Genomic DNA, 22,977 nt, shown 5'->3' on the forward strand with positions numbered 1-22,977 from the left:
AGAGAGATTGAAACATCAACGATGAGAGAATCATTGATCGGCTGCCTCCTGCACGCCCCACAATGGGAATCGAGCCAGCAACCCGGGCATGTCCCCTTGACCAGAATCGAACCCGGGACCCTTTGGTCCGCAGGCCAACGCTCTATCCACTCAGCCAAACTGGCTAGGGTAGAACTTAATCATCTTGACAGAGGAATTTGTTGTGAAAGACACGTTCAAGGACTGTGAGTCACTTTCTCTCTTTTCCCCTGCCCCCCATGACCTTGCTTCCCGTGACCTGTCCATTGCTACCCATGCCAGTTGACAAAAACTCTATCCACTGCCCATGGGGATCCACTGTGGACGCCTATGCCCCTGTGGGTTTTCTCACTCAGGCTGGCTTTCTGCATGCAGTACTGAGCATCCGGGGATGCAGGCTGGCATTGGGAGCAAAGCTGGTTTCTTTCTTTGTCTTCCCTCCCCACCCCCAACCCCTCTCCTTTAGATGGCCGCCTTCAGCTGTGTATAAATTAAGCACATTCTCATGCTTTTGCAGGTCACATCTGGGATATTCTGGACATCTCCAGGACAAGCTCTGAATTTATGAAACCAGTAATTTGCTGCTCCCAGCTTATAATGCCTGACATTGTCACTGTTTGCTTAGAGTTTTGGTATCTGATGTTCTTAATGTTCAGGTCAATTTTATTGATACTGAACTCCGCGCCCTCATTTCTTTCCCCGTTGCATTTTTTTTTTGAGGCGCACGCAGAGCGGGTACCTAATCTTAATATCTTGTGTTCACAATTCTATTTAGCATGAAATCAGTAACTGACATATTAATTATAATAATCTGTTAAATATACTTTACCTACATGTTAATTATGGGAGACCATTCTCATTTATTTCTCTGGGTAGCCTATTAATTCAACCCAGATGGCACAGCTTTGTGAGACGGTAACACTGAGCATTTGCAGAATAAATCATGTTGCCAAGATACAGCAGCAAAAACGTTATCAGCTGAATAAGCTTTTAGTCTGATAGAACCAGGAAAGAAAACTTACCTATTACTCACAGGAGCTTAGTGAAAAACAGGATTCATATACCAAATGTTTAAGAAAATGCTTTGGGAACCTATCATGGTTTCCTCCAAAAGAGTGGATTCTTTATTTCAGCTCAGTGTCCCATAAATAATTCCGAAAGGGGGAAATGGAGCCCTGACGTGGGGAGTTGGTCATAACGGGGGGTGGGGAGGAGTGTCCGGGGGGAGATGGGGGGAGAAGGCCTCTGTGCTTTCCTTGGGCATTTGGATGCCAAGGCTGGTGTCCCGTGGGGAAGTGAAGAAACACCGCTTCCTGCTCCCACCAGGCCTCGCCCCCTTCCATTCCTTCCTGGGGACCAACAGGAAGGACTCTGGGCTCTGTCTCTTCAGGGCTCTAGTCTGGGCTCCATTTGTACGTGGGAGGCCGATTCCTCTCGGAGTGGGGACAGTGTCAGTGATGAGACTTGGGTTGGTCAATGGGACGCCAGTGATCATCATCTTTCTTGGGGAAGATCTAACTCCACTGGCCAGAGATCCCTTTCGTTCGACAACGTGGTTCAGCAATTTCATGGGCGCCCACTCATTCCTTGTTTCCAAGAAGAACTGTGCTAGCTCTTGGGGAGTCAGAGGGGGACCAGACTCATATGGTCTCTGCCCTCACAGAGCTTAGGATGTGGCGGAGACCATGAAGCAGACGGTTACAATATAGTGTGATTAGCAGGGGTGGGGAACGTCTGGCCCGAGGGCCGTATCAGGCCCATGAAATCATTTGGTCTGGCCCTGCCAAGCCGTTAGGGGTGAGTTAATGACATGTTTGACCAAATGTAGCAGGCTAATGTTTATGTTGATAATCTTGTATGGCCCGCAAATGATGTTCTAAATATCCAAACGGCCCTTGGCAGAAAAAGGTTCCCCTTTTTCTGGATTCGGGTCAGGCTATGGGTGTCAGAACACACAGCAAAGGCCCCCAACTCAGACCTGCGGACAAGGCTTCCCGGGGTAGGGATTTCATGGGCAGCATCTGAAGGGGGAGCAGGAGGGAGTCAAGTGCCGGGGCGAAGAGTGACCCAGGTTGGGGAACAGCATCGGCAGTCAGCGCACCCCCTTCTCCTGGAATTGAGGGGAGCTGTGCGAGTGGAAGGTCAGCTTCAGGGGGCTCAGGGGTTGTGAAGACTTGTGGCCAGATAGATGTGCAGGGGCTCTGTGCACCCTACGAAAGGAGCCCGCCTTCGGGTGGGGGCGGCACTGGAGAGTTTAAGCATTGAGGTGACAGGGTCAGGTTTGGGTTTTAGGAATGTCATCCTGGCTTCGCCAAGGAGAGCAGTGAGTAGGCTGGAGCTGTGGTTGAAGCCAGAGATGGCGGCATCCTGGGCCTGAGGAGAGATGGGTCTGTTTTCACCTTGTCATCCCTGTTAGCCCCGCCTCAGTCTCTTCTGTCGCTCAAAGCCTTTCCTGACATCTCCAGGTTCCAACAGGCTCTCCCTTCTGTAACCTTTAAGAGCAATGTTTTACAGGTTGATGCATATTCGAGAACAAGCAATGACTTTGCTTCTCTGCTCCCATGAACACAGGTGCAGGTGTATACGGGTGCAGGTGTGCCCAGGTGCAGGTGTACCCAGGTGCAGATGTGCCCAGGGGCAGGTGTACCCAGGTGCAGGTGTACCCAGGTGTAGATGTGCCCAGGGGCAGGTGTACCTAGGTGCAGATGTGCCCAGGGGCAGGTGTACCCAGGTGCAGGCGTACCCAGGTGCAGGCATACCCAGGTGCAGATGTGGACAGGTGCAGGCGTACCCGGGTGCAGGCGTACCCGGGTGCAGGCATACGCGGGTGCAGGCGTACCCGGGTGCAGGCGTACCCAGGTGCAGATGTGCCCAGGGGCAGGCGTACCCGGGTGCAGGCGTACCCAGGTGCAGATGTGCCCAGGGGCAGGTGTACCCGGGTGCAGGCATACCCAGGTGCAGATGTGCCCAGGGGCAGGTGTACCCGGGTGCAGGCGTACCCAGGTGCAGATGTGCCCAGGGGCAGGCGTACCCGGGTGCAGGCGTACCCAGGTGCAGATGTGCCCAGGGGCAGGCGTACCCGGGTGCAGGCATACCCAGGTGCAGATGTGCCCAGGGGCAGGTGTACCCAGGTGCAGGCGTACCCAGGTGCAGATGTGCCCAGGGGCAGGCGTACCCGGGTGCAGGCGTACCCAGGTGCAGATGTGCCCAGGGGCAGGCGTACCCGGGTGCAGGCGTACCCAGGTGCAGATGTGCCCAGGGGCAGGCGTACCCAGGTGCAGGCATACCGAGGTGCAGATGTGCCCAGGGGCAGGTGTACCCAGGTGCAGGCGTACCCAGGTGCAGATGTGCCCAGGGGCAGGCGTACCCGGGTGCAGGCGTACCCGGGTGCAGGTGTACCCGGGTGCAGGCATACGCGGGTGCAGGCGTACCCGGGTGCAGGCGTACCCAGGTGCAGATGTGCCCAGGGGCAGGCGTACCCAGGTGCAGGCGTACCCAGGTGCAGGCATACCCAGGTGCAGGTGTACACTGGTGCAGGCGTACCCAGGTGCAGGCGTACCCTGGTGCAGGCGTACCCTGGTGCAGGTGTACCCTGGTGCAGGTGTACCCAGGTGCAGACGTTTGCAGGTGCAGGTGTACGCAGGTGCAGGTGTATCCATCTCCGCTGCATCGTACTGGAAAGAGACTGGTCTTCTAACTTCTCTGAGCCTGTGTCTCTCTTCCACCGACACATGGCTTGTAGCCAACTCTGCACTTGACCTAATCGTTGCTCAGGATGCCATTGGCTACTCGTGCCCCGTGTTTCTTGGGACATTATGTGTTTTGATTGCTCCTCGATCACTCAGTCTGAAGGCAGCTGTCCCTCAGGCTCTCCCACAGTGCCCTGCTCCTCTCCCCATTGACCACGATGTGCCCTTGGAGCTTAATTTGATTTGTTTGCTGTTTGCGCCTTTTTCTGCCTCCACCACTAGCCTGGAGGTCCCGCTCGGGTGGACCCCGTGTCTGTTTCTCCTCACTGAGTTCTGAGCAGGCAGCACAGTGCCTGGTACGTCGGCAGTTGTGCAACAGAGAAAAAGTTGCTTGAGTGACTGTAATTTTTCCAAAGTGGAAGGCCCTTTGATTCTTGGTGAGCCACGGCTTCTCTTTCAAAAAAGATATTAAGGAAGGACTGGGGGCCGGCACATCTGCTGAACCCTCTGAAATCACAGCTGAGCCCCACTCGGCAGCTTGAACATCCACCAGAATCCCACATCCACGACACGGTGAGGAGCTGCTGGCTGCGGAATATAACACTGTAAATGGCACCGCTCACGTCAGTCTGAGTTACTGTTTTCAGGATGACACAGATGTTAGGATAAGGGAGCATAAATGGAAATTAAAGAGAAACAAATTCAGAACAGATGTCAGGAAGCTTTTTTCTTTTCTTTTTTTTTTTTCTTCACGCGGAGAATCACAAATGTGTGCAATGGCCTACCAGGCTCGATTGTTAAGGCAAAGACACAGGGGACGTTCGAGAACTGATCAGATGGCATCGCGAGGGAATTAAGCAGCAAAAGAGGAAATGAGTGTGCATACGGCGACTGGCTTCCCGCTAATCCCCGGCCATGTCCACGCTCTTGTGTTCTTGGTGCCTGACATACTTACCTGGGATCTGCACCCATCATTTCTTTGCTTGCAGTTTTCACAGATGGCATTCATCTCAAAATAGTTGTTTTCACATCATAAAGATGACATCAACAGAGAGAGAGAGAGAGAGAGAGAGAGAGAGAGAGAGAGAGATCCTTTCCTGCAGTTATTTTGTTTGGACGGAGAGTGCTGTGGTTCGTGGAGAATGAACATATAAAATGTACATCTCTATCTAACACCAAAGAGCAGGGTGTGATCACAGACCAGCCAGCCCTCTGTGCTCTCCTGTGAGAGTTCCCGTTCTCACTAAGTAAGTACATGACCGCCCAGGGGTCCATTGGAGGAGTCCCCCAAGGGTTTCTCTGCTCCTGTGTCCCCAGCTAGTGGCCTCACGGTGCCCATATCCTTCTAAGAATATTACACGTCGGGGGGTGGGGGAGGAGGAAGGAAGCTCAGCTAGTTCTTGGCTTTCGGCAGCTACTTGCTCTGAAGGATTTGAACCCGGATGGGCCGATAGGACGTTGGCGGGACCAGGCCCACTGTTTCTCTCTCATTGTGTCTTCAGAGCCACCCTAGAGAGACTGTAACCAGGCGCCCCTTCAAGGGGGTTCTCACTTGGGGGCAATAACTTATGATAATAGGGAAGGAGGGAGAGAATAGCAATGACTCTGTGCCCCAAGGGGAGGTAGTGGAAGATAAAAAGTAGAGTAAAACCTCATTAATCTGGACCCTGCTAATTTAGAATGCATGAATAATTCAGACCCTCTGGCTGGGCTGAAGTTTACCTTTGTACTAGATATGAAAAAAGAGAGAGAGGGTTTGCTAAGCAAATTAGTAGTGTAAACAAGAGGGAGGGTAGGGAATATATAACCTATTTAAGGGAACAAATTGTTTTCACATACTTAGCAAGAACCATCTGCAAAGGAACAATGAGTAGGTCAATTATCAGTAATCCTGGCCTATTCACTCATCGGCTGGGTATCCATACTTAGCACTTAGCAAAATGTTGTCAGCATTAGAAGAAGGAAATGGAACAAGCAGGGAGTGCTTAAGAGTTCATATTTCAGTTGGGTTTACATGGCCTCTCCTTTCATAATTTATTTCAGATTTTAAGACTTTAAAAACCTCCTAACAAATATTTCTTGGGCCCTGTCTATTCCCTTTATTTCTAAGCCTTTAGGGTTGAGCAGCTAGAAAGAACAACGTGTAGAACATGGTTCCGAGTATTGCTGGCCCCAGGGCGAGAGAAGAAAGCTTGTGTGGACAGCTTTTTGGCTATTTAGCAGGAATGGGGCGCTGCAGATTTGAAAGTGTGGGTTCTCATCTGGTCTCTGCTAATAATATTGGAATCAGGCAATCCATTTACTCCCATTTGCGCCTCAGTTTCCACATGTATAAAAGGGATTAGATGAATGATATCTAAGGACTCTTCCAACTCAACAATCCCATTGTCATCATTTATCTTTCCTGGGACAGCTTCTCATCAGCAAAATAGATATAGGTACAGATATAGATATAGATATAGATATAGATATAGATATAGATATAGATATATAGATATCTACACTAATAAAAGAGAAAGATGCAAATTGACCATACCCTTGAGACGCCCACCAGCCGATCAGGAGTGAGTATGCAAATTAACCCAACAAAGATGGTGGGTTAATTTGCATATGCAGGTGCTGAGTGGCTGGGGTGTTCTGCAATGCCCCAGCTGCTCTGGGCCTCTGGGCAGCGTGGGAAGGCGGAAAGGCAGCTCCAGCCAGAGTGAAGGTGGTGCCAGCAGCCAGGGGAAGGAAGGCCCATTCTTGCACAAATCTTCGTGCATCGGGCCTGTAGTAGATATATAGATATAGACATAGATAGAGATATAGATATAATAATTCTCATGTTGTTTTGATAATCAAATGATATAGAAAATTAGAGTATAATTATAATATAAGCAGTAAGAAAAGTGTAGGTCAGAGAAAGTGTTGTGTCTCTGCTAATGTCCTGTCTTGAGAATGGACTCTTGACCCTTCCTGGGGACACCGTGTTTTCCTCTCCTCCTTCCACATCCATGGACTTCCTAATAACGTTTCCCCACTGGGTAATGTTGGAAGTCTCGTCCTCTCCTCCCCGTGGGTTCCGCCGGCACAGCTCTGCATCAGATGCAGGGTGCAGAGCAGAGCCCCTCGCGTTCAGCGGCTCCATGAGCAGTGGATTAGAACCGAGGAGGAGGGAGTCGATGGCTCTCTCAACCAAAGACCTCGAGTTGTGCCGATTTTCATTCTAAAGCTGGGGGTGGATGTGGAGCGGCTCCCTGACATACGTTTGGCTTCAGCCTTTGGTTTATCTCAGTCTCTCACCCTGCCAGTCACTGACTCAAAAAGGAAGTGAATCAATTAAATGTTGATTTTACTTTCCATTTCTGTTTAGGCAATTCTCAAATAATTCTTGATCAATGGACATTAAGATCTTTGCTGCTTAGCCCAGCTGGTGTGGCTCAGTGGTGGAGCATCTGCCCATGAGCCAGGAGGTCACTGGCTCGATTCCCCATCAGGGCACATGCCTGGGGTTACAGGCTCGATCTCTAGTGTGGGGCGGGCAGGAGGCAGCTGATAGGTGGTTCTCTCTCATCATTGATGTTTCTATCTCTTTCTCCCTCTCCCTTCCTCTCTGAAATCAATAAAAAGCAAAACAAACAAACAAAAAAACACCCTCTGCCGCCTAAACAAAGCATCACCCAGCCCTTATTGGATGTAGTCTTGGAGACCAAGGCCATGTTGGGCTGCTTTCTTATCTGTGGTTGGTTGAAGTCGCTTAGGTCCTTAAACATGCTTTAAATATGACTCAGTAGCAGGAGAGCCTCAGAGATGTGCTAGAATCATATGTAAATCTCATTGGTATGTATTGTGTACAGTTACCGGCTCTCTGTAGAAAATGAGAAGAGGCCGAGAGAAAAGTATGGTGAGTGCCATGGATCGTTTTGGTGGGATGAGGGTTTTAAGTCAGAACCTAGGGTCTTGCTGCCCCCTCCCAGCAGCGGACCCTGCCTGGTGGGGACTATTTGGGTGACCTTCATGCACACAAACTCATCAGGCCTGGGAAGTCAGCCTCGATGATATGGCGAACTTTAGTTCAAAGAAAGTCGTGGTGAGGCCCTTTGACATCCTTGGAAACAAACCCAAATCGATGCGCTGCCCTGTGCAGTTGCCGCCGCAGCATTTGTTGTGCCTCTAACATTTGTCAGCAAGACTCACTTTATTTCCCTTTTTTTTTATTGACCGATTGCTACAAGCTCCATCCTGTGAAATGTGCTGTAAGCTTTGCAGACGAGCACTTAGCTGGCAAAGGAAAGCGATGACTTACTGTGTTTGAATCCCAAGTAGGTAAAAAGGTCGTCAAACGTGAAGACCCTCGTGAAGTGACCTTCTTCAAGATCACCACCCGCTACGCTCCACCTCCCAACACAGCCCCGCTTTTATTCTGAAACAGAAATCTGCCCCAAATTTACTTGGCCGGTGGTGTAGGGGACGGTTGCATATAACTGGAAATATCTGGCAAAGTTTCTTTGTCTTTAAATAGACTCCAACTGGAGTTTAGGGTAGTTTTCACCCTCTTAGTAGGTGAAATTTGAAAATGTTATGCATATAATCAGATTGCATAGGTCTCTATACAGAGTATGTTTTTACGTACTGTGCACAAATAAAATGGTTGTAAAGCAGTGTCCTGGAAACGTGGGTTTGGGACTCTAAGATGGTAAATAGATGCTTTATTAGGAACACACAGGAAGGAATGTTAAACCATATCTATTCATTGATAAACTCAGGGATCATTGTTTACAGTGCTTTCTAAAAATTGTAAATATTTTTATTTGATTTAGGGAAAATAATTAGGAGTAATGAAAGAGTTAAATTTCACAAATTTCCTTCTTTCCTTCGAGTGCCTGTCACTTGAACATTCTCATTTATGTCTATTAAAAATTTTTAAAGTGCTCTTTAATTGCCTTGGTCAGTAGTTATTATAGTCAAGATTTCTATTAGTTTTTGACTGTCCCACTTTATTTCCTTCATTTTTCTCATTAAAAAAGACTGGCTCAGAAAAATGAATTCAATTCAGTAGCCCACCACTGCCCATCATATTGTAGATTCTACTAATAAATTACATGGTGGCTCTTACAGAACTCTTGAGACGGCAACAAAGGTCTTGAAAACCGAGGCTGATTGAAAAACATTTATTCTTTTGTGGTTTCTTAGAGAAGATTGAAAACCTTAAAGAACAACTTTAAGACACACAGAGAGGTGATTCAATGAACGCAGTAATTTTACATTTAACTTTATTCACTTCTGTAATTTGGCCCTGGCTATCTTGGTTGACAAACATTTGAAATAACACAAGAAAACAAGAAACAAAATATTTGAACAAATCTGGGCCTTGAAATATAGAGTAGATTATACGAATAGGGGAAAATTAAAATGAATATTAACATGGCAGAGTTATCAAAAGTGGTCTGGATCAAGGAATTAGTTTTCTATGTCCATCAGGTTTCCATCTGTTCCCTGCACAGCAATGACAGCCCAGAAACTGGGCGGGGAAAGGAAAAGGAAGCTGCCCAGTCCCAGAGTGCCTAGAACAGGGGTGGGCAAACTTTTTGACTCGAGGGCCACAATGGGTTCTTAAACTGGACGGGAGGCCGGAACAAAAGCATGGATGGCGTGTTTGTGTGAACTAATATAAATTCAAAGTAAACCTCATTACATAAAAGGGTACGGTCTTTTTATTTTTTAGTTTTATTCATTTCAAACGGGCTGGATCCGGCCCGCGGGCCGTAGTTTGCCCACGGCTGGCCTAGATACAAACATTCTGCTAGAGAAAGAGGCCAACAATGAGCACAAAACAGGTCTCTACCCTCCAGACAATGGAAACCAGTGGTGGAATAATACTGACCGAGCGCCCAACCCAGCCACCACTCATCTGACTCCCCGATTGAGGCGAGGTGATCAACCCCCCCACCCCCACCCCCACCCCCACCAGTCCCTCTGACAATAAAAAGTGAATATCAACTACAGTCTCACTTCTTTTATGTGAGTGTCTGATATATAATAAAAAGATAACATGTGGGAAGGAGAAAATGTGACCCATGATCAAGAGAAAAAATAGCCAGTAGACAGACCCACTCTTACAGCTCTCCTGCATTGAGGGAGGGACTGTACAATGGGCCAACGCTGGAACACAGCTGGTGCTTTCCCATATAGTTAACTACACACTTACTTACCATAAGGCCCACAAGTTCTACTCTCAGGTATTTATCCAAGATAAAACAGAACGTATGTCTCAAGAGAAGTCACAAATGCTTATGGCAGCTTTGTTCCTAAGAACGAATGCCTAGAAACAATCTAAGTGTGCACAAGATGAAAGGATACATTATTTAGGCTGGAGGGAGATATTTCCAGTTGAACAGACAGAACTACAAGAAGGAACAAAGAGCTCTTAATAAAGTACACATGTGAGCATATGTAAAAGGTTATTATTGCCTAAAGCAACAATAAGACTGTCTTCTGGTGCTTTATAACATTTGAAGTAAAATATAAAACCACAATAGCGAAAAGGATAGGGGTGGTAAGTCAATTGTAAGATTACAAATATTAGTGCCGAGCTTCCTGGAAGCCAAAGCAAAAAGTAAAATATTACTATTTCAAAAGTATTTTTGTTCATAAAAACAAGCATTCTTATTTCTTAGGAGAAATAAAACTTTCCTGTGAGGCCTAAAGTAACATTTTATTTTGCTGTTCATAGAGGGGGCACTGAATGTAGTGGATGACGCACTCTAAAACCCCCCTATAATCCATGAAGTAGTGGGTTTGTTTAGTCGTTTCTTAAAGCATCTCACAATATAAACCAAGCATGTCACATCAGGGTATGTACCATGTGATTTATAACTCAGCCCCAACCCTTAATCTTACATTAATATCTTGAAATGACATGCTTGAACATACTTGGAACATACCTAACTCCTGACATAGCAATAATTCCCTTAAATGTAAATGATTTACATTTAAACAAACCAATTAAAAGGCAGAGATTGACAGAGTGGATTAAAATATACCAGCCACTAGACGCTGTCTATAACAAGCTCATTTCAATTTTATTCTAACATTGAAAATATGAAAAGAAACTCATTTCAAATACTAAATACTAGCGAAAATTTGAAACAACAAAAATTTGTAAAGTTTATACTATGTTCATCAATAAAAATTTGTCCAACCCATTGGAAAAGTTATTTGGCAAGTTGCTTATTGAAGGCTAAATTCAAAGCACAAATAAAAATAAAAACAATATAAACACTGGCTAGCACTGAGATTGCTTCTCCCCTCCCCTCAGCAACTTGTAGGTAATATGTTCACTAAGTGAGTATTTTGTACCAAATCGTGATCTTTTTTCCACCTGACTCAGAAACTTACGGAAATTTAGTCCACATCAGCTCTGCAATTGGCCCAGTCAGTTATTAAGACAGAGGTTTGAAAATGTTGTTTTGAACACAAATCTAACTCCCTGATTCCCAGGAGCATGCACCGAAACAAGATTTCAGTAATCTAGGGAAAAAGAAAATATATTTTTGAAACAAGGAAGAGAAAGGACTGAAGTTAATCAGTGCTCAGGTCTACTGTCGTACAGTGAAATATTCTGATTCTTTTTCACTACTCTACTACAGAAAAAAGCAACAGCAACGCTCGCATCAACAACTTTTAATATTTTTACTTTATCTCTTGATGTGGAAACAAACTTTTAGATATTATATGTCCCTTCCTCTTCCAGAAATTGTTGACCAATAGAAGGATTTGTATCACTTGGACAATGCCAGGGAATATTTAATCATCATGCCACTTAAGAATAGGAATAGAGTCTGCATAATCAAGAAGTTTGCCTAATCTTAATACTAAAAACTGATAGCCTCGGTTTGGTATTTAGAGAACATATTCCTGAATAATATATCAGCAAAGATAATATAATATCTCAGGCTCAAATCAGGGGGAAAGAAAATCTCTTCGCATAAATTGCTCCGTCTATATAATCACTCATGGCCCCACACAGGTTAATAAGAAGAGCCCTACAAGTTAAAGTTGCCAAACAATTTTATTTCATTGTAAAAAACAATAAACCACCCCAACCACTTTGGGGTAGTTAGACATTCTGAGTTATGGAAAATAATTCTGCCTGCTTAGTCCTTTTCTGGTGTTATATTGCTGCCGTAAATCGTGGGCAACTTTATGATGGGACTCTTGATTTACTTTTTTAAAAAGATATTAGCTTTATTATTTATTAATTCTAACAGATTTTTTTCTATAAACACTCAATAAATATTAACCTATCTGTTGGATTCTAAATATCTGATGAAAGTGAAAAAAAACAACTATCTGATGGATGGTGGCGACTTGATAACATTCTCCGTTTATGTTGTTTGCTCTTCATTTTTTTTTTTTGACAGAAAAATGTGCAATTAATTAACAGCTCATGTCAGTGGAAGAAAAAGATACAGAATTAATGCAGTGAGTTTTAGATTCTTCTGCCAGGAGTAAATACATCATTACTTCTAGAAGTTTATGGTCTCATCTTTGAAGTTGTCCTAAGTTCAACTTCACTAAGAAGTTCTCTTTAATTTGCTACTAGAAATTATTTTCAATAGAATCAAAGCTCTTATTATTAAACTAGAGGCCCTGTGCATGAATTCGTGCGCCAGTGGGGTCCCTCGGCCTGGCCTGAGGGATCAGGCCAAAACTGGCTTTCCGACATCCCCCAAAGGGTCCTTGATTGTGAGAGGGCGCAGGCCAGGACAAGGGACCACACTGGTGCACAATCGGGGCTGGGGAGGGATGCGGGAGATTGGCCAGCCAGGAGGGACCGCCGGAGGGTTCCAGGGCGTGTCCGGCCTGTCTAGCTCAGTCCTGACTGGCCGGACCCCAGCAGTAAGCTCACCTACCAGTAAGAGCATCTGCCCCCCGGTGGTCAGTGCATGTCATAGCAACTGGTCAACTGGTCGATTGTGCAAGTCATAGTGAGCGGTTGAGCAGCGTTAGCATATCATTAGCATATTACCCTTTGATTGGTTGAACAGATGACCGGACAACTGGACACTTAGCATATAGGCTTTTATTATATAGGACTAGAGAAATGGCTAGTGTCACATATTTATGCTTTCCTTCTGATAAGGAATTTTGAAAATAGGCTTTGCTCTTCAGGCAAGTGTACAAGATTCACACTGTACAAGTATTAATTAAGAGCTCATTATGGTGGACGGCTCTGTGTGTGTGTGTGTGTGTGTGTGTGTGTGAGAGAGAGAGAGAGAGAGAGAGAGAATGGAAGAGAAGCTGAAAAAATACACAGTGTCTCTCCCCAAGGAGAGTGACAGAGAAGAATAATGGAGGCAGAGAGCCACGGGGCAGGAAAGGCTAATGTTTTAGCAATAGATCTTATTTCTATATTTAGTTGAGAAATTTTAAAATTAATGAAAATCTATTATCAAGTTAAAATTGACTCTTCAAACATGCGAACAGAAAAGGTAAATACGGAGCCCATCTGTGTCTTCCCCATACATAAGAAGGATGTGAATGATGAGTGTGTACATAATATTTTGAAACATAGCTCATAGTTCTTGAGCCTATCTATGTGCCTGGCACTGCGCTGAGAGCCTTATAGATGATTTTGCCAACCATTTGCCCCAAACCTGTGAAGTAGGTGCTATTATTATCAACATCTCCGCCCCCCCCCCCTTATGTATGATGGAACAAAAGCTTAGACCATTCATAAAACTGAATTGCACTCTGAGAAAGTTATTCCCTTTTAAATGGTTTCATTCCTTGTGATTTCGAGGAAGAGGAAGTCTCAGAAGCTAACATGTTTTTAACACCTCTGTAGCATTTGCTAATCAATTTCTCTCATCTCTCTCTCACTCTCAGCAAAGGTAGACTAGCCCCAGGTTCTGAGACCCTGGAAAGCAATCGTTTGTAGCTCAATTGTAACATTGTTTTTCTTTAGTTCTATTTTTAATGCATATGTTCTGTTTATGGTCAGTGATGGTAGTTCATCTATAGTAGTACCACAAGTCGCCTTTTTAAATTAATTTAAGTGGAAAAATACTTACAGACATTCTCCCCAATTTCTTGACAACCGTATGAAGGGATGTGTGACTACCCAGTAATGCATGAAAGAAATGGCTCAGAGAAGTTAAGCAATTTATTCATGATGATATAGTTTGTAAGTGGCAGAGCTGGGATTTGATTCTAAGCTTCTCTGATTTTATGTAGTTTTACGTTATTACTTTATTCTCTGTTCTTCTCCCCTTTTTAAGGAAATGAAGGGAAGAAAAATTCTAATTTTTCATAATTACCCTCACCTTCACCATTTCTGGTGTTCATGCCAACGTATAGATCTGAGTTTTCATGTAGATGATGCCCACTCGGGCACATACCCAGGTTGTAGGATCAATCCCCAGTCGGGGAGCGTACAGGAGGTATGGGAGGCAACCATCAATGTTTCTTTCACATCGATGTTTCTCTCTCTCTTCTCTCTTCTTCTTCCTTCCTCTCCCCCCCCCCCAAATCAATAAAACCATACTTTAAAAGAAGAGTTATGTAGTAATGTGTTTATACGAGCACAATTTGTAATAGCCATAAAGAGGAAACCACCCAAGTGCCATCAACAGTAACATAGATAAATAAATGGCGGCGTAGTCACACTGTGGAATGCTGTGCATCGAGTATGAATAATATGCAAACATATCCAACAGTCTGAGCGAATCTCACAAGCATAGAAATTAATTGAAGGCACCACACAAAAGCACATATGAGTATGATCCTTTTCTATAGAATAAAAAACAGCAAAACGAATCTGTGGTGTTGAAATAAAGATAGTGGTTGCCCTTGGGGGAGTGACTGAGAGAAGGCCCTTCTGTGATGCTGGTAATGACCTGTTTCCCCCCCATCCCTTTTTTAAAATCTGGGTGCTGCTTACACAGATGTGCTCAGTTTGTGATAATTTATTGAACTGCATATTTATGACTTTGATCTATCTATCTATCTATCTATCTATCTATGTGTGTGATATCTATTTCTATGTCTATGCCTGTATTGCACTTAACTTTTTAAAATTGGTTGATGGCAGAGTGGGCACAGATGAGTCCCTCTGTCGCTGTTGGTTGGATTGAGCGGACTGAGAACCTTACAGTTACGGGATTCCTCTTCTACCTTGAGTGACTGATCCAGTTGATACCTTGCACGGCCCCTGTAAGAGCCATTGTAAGGACCCCGGGGGCTTGCAGTGGGTTTGGCATCTGTCCCAGCTTCTCTCCTCAAGTGGAAGGTGTAATCTCAACTGCTAACAAACACGTCTCAGGCACCGGCTTGTTCTCTGGCTGAGACCAATGAGCTCGAGAGCGGCTCCGTTTTGCACAGGGCTTCCCAGATGCGCGCAGACTTAGCGGGCTGCTGCACGGAGGGGCTGGCTCGCACCCATGCACAATATAGACGCACGCTCAACACATGTATAGGCGTCAGCTCAAACAGGGCACACTTACAGAGCTTTGTATGGCTATCATGCAGGACATCCTATGCTTTAACTTGTGTAATTATCTGTTGAGTTTAACAATAACTTGTGGCTGAGATTGGCCATGTCTATGAACAGGAGGGATCATACATCTCGTATTTTCCATTATAAACAAAAAAAGGAATCAGGCTGCACCTGTAGCCAGCCTTCCCCGGGGTCTCTCCAGTTGGGCTTGCCTTTTTGCTGAAGCAAACTCCTGAGCTGGATGTTCTATCCGTTGCAACCCAAAGAAATCTAACTGAACCATTAGCAAAAGAAGCGCTCCTTCCTTTTTGGGGACCCGTGACTCCCCATCTACTTGGCCTAGGAATGCATTCCATGCAGCACTGTCCAAAGAGCAGCGGGAGAAATAGAAGGAAGACGCGGAAAGGTCTCTCCAACTTCAGGACGCCAGCGACACCGCCGGTGGAGATGGAGGGGCTGGCTTCTCCGTGGGTTCCACACACATGCCGGCCCCAGTGTTACTTGGAGGAGCAGTGCCATATCCTCAGAACAACCCCGAAGAAGCCTAATTAGCTCACGGGCACAAACCCATGCGTGTTCCTATGTTTGGGCAACACATGGGGGAAGGCTGAGGGATTGAAAAGAGCCTCTGCTGTGCTTGGGAATCAAGTCTGTGGCTGGTGGTGGGTGACTTTAGTCCCAGAGAAGCGCCGTCATGGGTCCTGGAATCTGCAGTTGACGGGCGCGGCTGATGCTATAGTCTGAGTCCATCCACGTGGACCCGGCGGCTGCCCCTCGCACCTCTCCTGGGAAGGGGTCACCTCCCAACCTGGCCACTGCGCCCGGAGTCTTCTAAGGCTTCCCTCGGTCCCCGCCTTTAGTCGGCCCTCAGGTTCCAAATACCAGGTGGATCCTTGTGGGGGAGGGTGGGGGAGCGGCTCTCAGCAGAACAGGGTCACCCTGCACAAAGGATGCGGGGTTCAGAAGCGCCCACACGCCTGACAGAAGGGGGTGTCCGGGGGACGTACAGATGCACAGGAAATGCAGGTGCCCCTTCTTCTTTCTTGTCTGTGTAAAGGAGTCGGGGGGCGGAGGGGAGCGATTGTCCCAGGATTCCCCACAGAAGACTCTAGAGCAATGGTTCTCAACCTTCCTAATGCCGCGACCCTTTAATACAGTTCCTCATGTTGTGGTGACCCCCAACCATAAAATTATTTTCGTTGCTACTTCATCACTGTAATGTTGCTACTGTTATGAATCGTCATGTAAATATCTGATATGCAGGATGCATTTTCATGGTTACAAATTGAACATAATGAAAGCACAGTGATTAATCGCAAAAACAATATGTAATTATATATGTGTTTTCCGATGGTCTTAGGCGACCCCTGTGAAAGGGTCGTTCGACCCCCAAAGGGGTCGCGACCCACAGGTTGAGAACCGCTGCTCTAGAGCATGCCTTCTTCGACAAAGATACAAAGTAGGAAGAAGTAAAGGGCGTTTGGAAGCAATTGGCAGGGAGCCAGCAAAATCAAATAATCTTCCTGCAAAATCCTTCCCCAAGTCTGAGCAATAACCTGGCGGGGCCCGCGTGCGGCAGCTCTGTTTGCTCGGTCGCTGTTTTATTATGTATTTTTATTGCTTATGTTCTCCTCGATCCCCTGTTGATAGAGGGCACTTAACTGCTCATGAGTCCTGTTGGAGGGGGATGCGTTTGATTTCCTGACTGGAATTCTGAATGAATGAGGGGGGAAGGTGCCAGGGGGGGGACGGGACCCGAGCTTCTGGTGGCCCCTCTGAACTCGGCCCTGTCCACCTGCCTCATGCCCCTGGCTGCCTCCCCGCCTCAGGGCCTCCCCAGGGCCCAGCATCTGGGTCTTACTGCAGCCCATGTGGTCCTGCAGGATCCAGCCTCCCCCCTCTCTCTGATCACTCTGTTCTGTTATTCCCACCCCCTCCTGTAGAGGGCGCCAAGCACACCTGGTCTTCTCCCAGTTTTCCAAAGCAGCCCTGATCCCTCCCTTGCAGGGCTCTGCACATGCTGTTCCCTTTGCCTGGAAGGCACCCTCTGACCCCATGAGACGGACCGCCTTCCCATTACACGGTCTCGCGACTCCTTACAGGTGTCCTTCATGGCCCTTGGGCTCCATTTGGGTTTCCCCAAAAGACTATCTGGGAGGTGATTCCAGCAACCGTGGGGAGAGGCAGGGAGGCAGGGAAGGGAGAGGAGACAAGTAGTGTGCTAACAAGTGACTTCCAGCTGCGGGCAACTAGGCCCATTGTCCGGGGAGCCTCTGAGAGACTCTAGGATATAAAGTCAGCAAGCTAAGGTCCTTGGCCTGTTTTTGTAAAAAAAAAAGGAAAAAAGAGAGAGAAATTGTGTTGGAACATGCCCCCCACCCAGATGTGGTGATGGATGTGTTCATTAGCTTGACTGTGGTAATCATTCCACAACGTACACGTATATCGAATCCTCACCTTGCACACCTACGGCTGTCACCTTTTAATTTGTCAGTCACACCTCAACAACCCTGGGGAGGTGCACAGAGGCTCAGGGACAGAGGCTCAGGGACAGAGGCACTGCAGCCGGAGGCCAGTCAGGAAGGAGCTGGGGGCGGCCGGGCATGGCCAGTGCCCCGCGCATCGCGCATGGCGGCCTTCGGCGGTGGCTGCGCGCCAGCAGCACCTGGTGGTTTAAAGATGGGAGGACCCGGCTGTTCCTCGGGCGCCACCACTCACGTTGTGACCGTGGACGAGTGATTTCATCCCTCTAACCCTCAGTCCCCTCCTCCGCACAGCGGGGGCGAGCAGAGCCCCCAGGGGTCAGGGGTGTTGGCGCACTGAATGCAGTAACACGGAGGGCCCAGAGCTGGGCCCGACCAAAAAAAAAGAAAAAGCACCTTCCTGTTACTTACTGATTCTTCTTATTAGTCCGAGTGAGGGAAGGAGACTCGGGGAGGAAATGCCCGGCTCTGCGGGGTGGGGAGCAGCGTGACACGTGCCCAACAAGGCAGGGCTGTCAAAGGAACCAAAGGGCACGAGGCATCCATGAGCATCGTCCCCCCTCCCCCCGCAAGGGTCACACATCTGCTTCGAGTGGGACCTTTCCTTCCATCCCTTTCCAAATAACCATTTGCCAGAACAGTTTTATTAACCTTGAAACTTGTCCAATCTGCCGGGAATAAAATAGACTACGGCGATATGTGTGATAATGAAGTCCCCGGCAAACCTGGCCAGCCAGGGACACAGGGACTCCCTCCTGGCACGTAATTAAGTGTTGTTTTAAATGCTGACTGTGATGGGCAGGCAGAGCAGATCCCCCCAGGGTGGCGTTCACGCGGCACACGGCCAGGGGGGAGGCGTGGCTTCACTGTAATAAAGAGGTACCGGGCCCTGGCTGGTCTGGCTCAGTGGATAGAGCATCAGCCTGTGGACTGAAGGGTCCCGGGTTCGATTCCAATCAAGGGCACATGCCTGGGTTGTGGACTCGATCCCCAGTAGGGGGTGTGCAGGAGGTAGCTGATCGATGATTCTCTCTCATCATTGATGTTTCTCTCTCTCCCTCTCCCTCTCCCTTCCTCTCTGAAATCAATAAAAATATATTTTTTAAAAAAAAGAAGTGGGAAGGCCAGATCGGGCTAAGGGAGAAGGGGATCCTCTGTACAGTTACAACGGCGGCCTCTGCCCATCCTCTGGGGAAGGAGCTCTGCTGTGGGCCGCCCTGCAGAATCATCCCAAATGGAGACGAGGCACCATAAGCCAATCTTTTAAAAACATTAAAAAAATTTTTGTCAAAGAGTTATGTCATTATGTAGTTGCTAGAGCGGGAGGATAGAACTTCTTTTATTTAACAGCTTTTAGCTTGCTTTGTGACTTGTAAATATCCAGACATATGGCATGTGGGCTTCTATTTGCAGTCCTGCCTGGGCCTTGCATACATCGGAGGCGGCCACAGGGAGGTGTTCCATCTCAGAGGCCTTGAGCCATGTAGGTGGGTACAGGTTGGAGTTGGCACGAGCAAGGAAAAAAGGCTTGCCGCTTTCTGCCTGGGTGACTTTGATACCAGAGGTCGATGTGGTCATTTATCATTACATTTTCCTTCCTTTCTTCCTCCCTTCCTTCCTTCCTTCCTTCCTTCCTTCCTTCCTTTCTTTCTCTAATATATTTTTATTGGTTTCAATGAAAGGGAGAGAGAGAAACATCAATGATGAGAGAATCATTGATTGGCTGCCTCCTGCATGATTGGGGATCAAGCCCTCAACCGGAGCATATGACTAGGAATTGAACTGTGACCTCCCGGTTCATAGGTTGATGCTCAACTCCTGAGCCACCATGGCCAGGCTCTTCCACTGGTTCCAATAGGAAAATGCTATTCCAACTCTACCCAGTAATACTCGTAGGCTGCCTGTTGCCTTCCATAGGAGACATTCAACCACCGGATCAATCGATTGATTTATTGATTACTTCATTTACTAATCATTTACTGGGCAGGTATCTACTGCTCATACAAGGCTGAACAAGAATTTTCAAGAACTCGCAGTCAGCCACCATTGATTTGTACATCATCTCTTGCAAAACACAGTAATTAAGCTATTACTTATGTGCCCATTCTTCATCTAACAAATATTTCTCGCATGTCTGGTTTTTGTTAGCACTGTGCTGACGCAGAGGCAGCGAGTAAGACAGACGTGCTACCTGTCTCTAAGGAGGTTCCAGCGTGCAAGGCACTCTGTTAGGCATTGTTAGGCACTCAAAGGTGACTATGATGGATGAATAGGGACATGATGAATGGAGGCTGCCTCAAGTAGGCTCCAATTTAATGTAGACCATGAAGCACATACCTAATTGAGATTATTGGAAGACAAGGAGTAGGAGAGAATCCCTCCAGCTGGGGAGATTACACAAACCTGCGCCAATGCATTTGAACTGGATAATTAGGAACGCCATTTGTTAAATGTTATTGTGTGCCTTTAGAGATGGGAACACTTCAGAAGGCTGAGGCAGTTGTCCAAGGTTCCTTAGCTAGTGGAATGCGATAGACAGAGGGAAGGTGGGAGAAGGGACTTGAATCTATACATATCTATTTGGCACCAAAGCCCCATGGACTTGTGCACTTTCCCAGCCAGATACTAAAGGGTATTTGGGGGAATTTCTCAAAGGGAGACAGATAGAAGCTATAGAAGTGTGAGGAAACCATAGTAGCAAACATCTGCAGAAAAGCATCTGTAAGAAGGATGCACAAGAGCAGATGTATGACCTCTTCTGGTCCCAGGATTCTAGGCTTCCCAAAGAATCCCCGGGGGAAAGAGATGCTGTAGCTGGGCTAGAGAACAAGAATACGGTGGCCATGGCAGGAAAGCTTAGCACAACGTGAAAGAAGAAAAAGATAGTCACCAGATTCAAAGTGAGCTGCATGGAGCATGGTGTTCTCTCGCTGTAGTGACTTTTGAGTCCTTCCAGGGCTTGTCATCAGAGAATGGCTCCCTCTTAACGAAACCTTATGTGAAAGGAAGCATCTTCTCATTCATACATCTGGTCTTGGTGTTCTCCCAAAGTGTGCGTGCGAAACAAACGCAAAGCTCCAAGACTGTACCCATTCGCCAGAGCAGAGATCTCCGCATGTTCTTTAGCGGCCTCAGCACTGAGTGGACTGGAATTCCATAGAGATCACGTTACATGGCCGACTAAGGAGGAGGGGGATATTTTCAGTACATGCTGTACATAACATCAGCATATGCTCCCGCAACATGCTTTCATCTCTATTTGCGGCTCCCTCCCCCTGTGACTTGTGATTTGTTCATAAATAATATAAAATCTGAGAGCAAATGGAGGAATTTTATCTTGTTCCATCAAAAGGATTTCTGTTGGAGAGGGAATTTTTTTCCCCCTGCTAATGGTCTTTAAATATCTTAAAAGACTGGCTGTGACTAGCTACAAATGCCTTCATGTTGAAAAAAAAATTTTTTTTTTCCGGAGAACTCTATTAGAGCGTGGGTCTTGAAAATGTAATAAGGTAGACCATTTATAATAGAAGGCATTATAGCTCCATTATTACAAATTGGCAGTCTATCCATCTTTGGGAATTAAACCTTTGGGAACCTCATTGTATTTACCTTGATGGGACCCAAGAACAATAAATACCAAGGCTGATGCAGATTTCTTTTGGAAAAACACACACAAAGCAATGGATCAAAGTGAGTATGTCTGCGTCTCCACTACATAGCAGGCTCACCGAGAACAGGAAGCAAAGCTGTGTATCTTGCATAGCAACAGGCGTAGTGACCTGCTTACTGGGGTGCAGGAGCTGACTCGAGCTGGTTGATGCAAGCTGCAGGAATTTTGCAAGCCGATTGGAACACCCGTGGCAGCTTGAAATTGGTGATAGTGGGAATATTTACTCCACAGAAATTGGCAAACATTACAAATAAGGATTTTTACATTTTTGTTTTGTTTTTCTGAGTTTGGGTTTTTCAACACACTCCTGCTTAAAATCCAGCACCCAGGGAATGTTTGCTCATCAGAATTTGGGAGCTTCTACTCTGGGGGAAATAACAGCAACGACAAAAAATCCTAAACTAATGCTTTATGATTGAGACTGAGATATCTACTCTTGCCACTTCTTTTTAACATTGTACTGATTCTAGCCAGAACAATTAGGTCCTTCTTTCACTTAGCTCAACTCAACTCAACTCAACTCAACTCAACTCAACTCAACTCAACACAATTCAACTCAACTCAACACAATTCAATTCAATTCTGCTCAACTCAGCTCAGCTCAGCTCAACTCAACACAATTCAACTCCTCAACTCAACTCAACTCAACTCAACTCAACTCAACACAATTCAATGGTGCTCAACTCAACTCAACTCAGTTCAGCTCAGCTTAACGCAACTCAAGTAATGTTAGTGGTGTTCACTAATGGAGTCTTTCTTTTGCTAAAAACAAGTGAGCAGGTAACAGTCATTGTGTTATTTAATCTTTATAGCAGCCTGTCAGATCAATATCGTGCTTATTCCTGCTTTATAGATGAGTACATAGAAGCTCAGAGGGTGTAAATAACTTGCTAAAGATATCTCCTAACCAGTTGAACGTTGGAGTCGGAATTTTGATCCAAGCCTGTCTACTTGCTAAGTTTATGCTCTTAGCCATTGCCTTTTTGCAGGACTACCTACATAATTTGTAGCACCCAGTGCAAAATGAGAATGCAGGGCCCTTTGTTAAAAAATTATGCAGGATTTCAAGAGGGAGACAGCAGAGCATTAAACAAAGAGTGAGGACCTTCTCAGGGCAGGGCTGTGTTCGACTGCACATGTCACACACCTAGGAAGCTGGTCCCGCCTCTGTTCCTCCCATTTTCCTGATGATAACAATGACTTTGGAGAGGTACATAGATTTTACAGGTCTCTAGGTCTCTAGTCACTCCCCTGGTGAACCCGATAGAGGGGGTGGGGGTGGAGCCCTGAAATTTGTATTTCTAACAGGTCCTTTAGATGATTTTTGACTGCCAAGTGTAGGGCGCGGCTCTAGAGTTAAGCCTCGGATTGACCTGTTGCAGAGCCACAAACAAGTCCCAGCTTAGAAGGCAGAGCCCTCTTAGCATAAGTAAGCTTGACCTTATGGCCGCCCCCTAGCTCCTTCCTAGGTAGCTCATGGGCTGTGGGAGATGCAGCAAGTGCTGCCAAAACAAGTGAAACTCACAAGAACATTGTAACTATGTTGACCACTACCTTGTTTTTCTCTGACTATAAAATAAAGCCTTGCCCTAACCGGTTTTGCTCAGTGGATAGAGCGTTGGCCTGCGGACTCAA

This window comes from Myotis yumanensis, unplaced genomic scaffold (genome assembly GCF_028538775.1).
Source record: "Myotis yumanensis isolate MYYU_CA2020_CCGP unplaced genomic scaffold, mMyoYum1.0.hap1 SCAF_18, whole genome shotgun sequence".
Taxonomy (NCBI): domain Eukaryota; kingdom Metazoa; phylum Chordata; class Mammalia; order Chiroptera; family Vespertilionidae; genus Myotis; species Myotis yumanensis.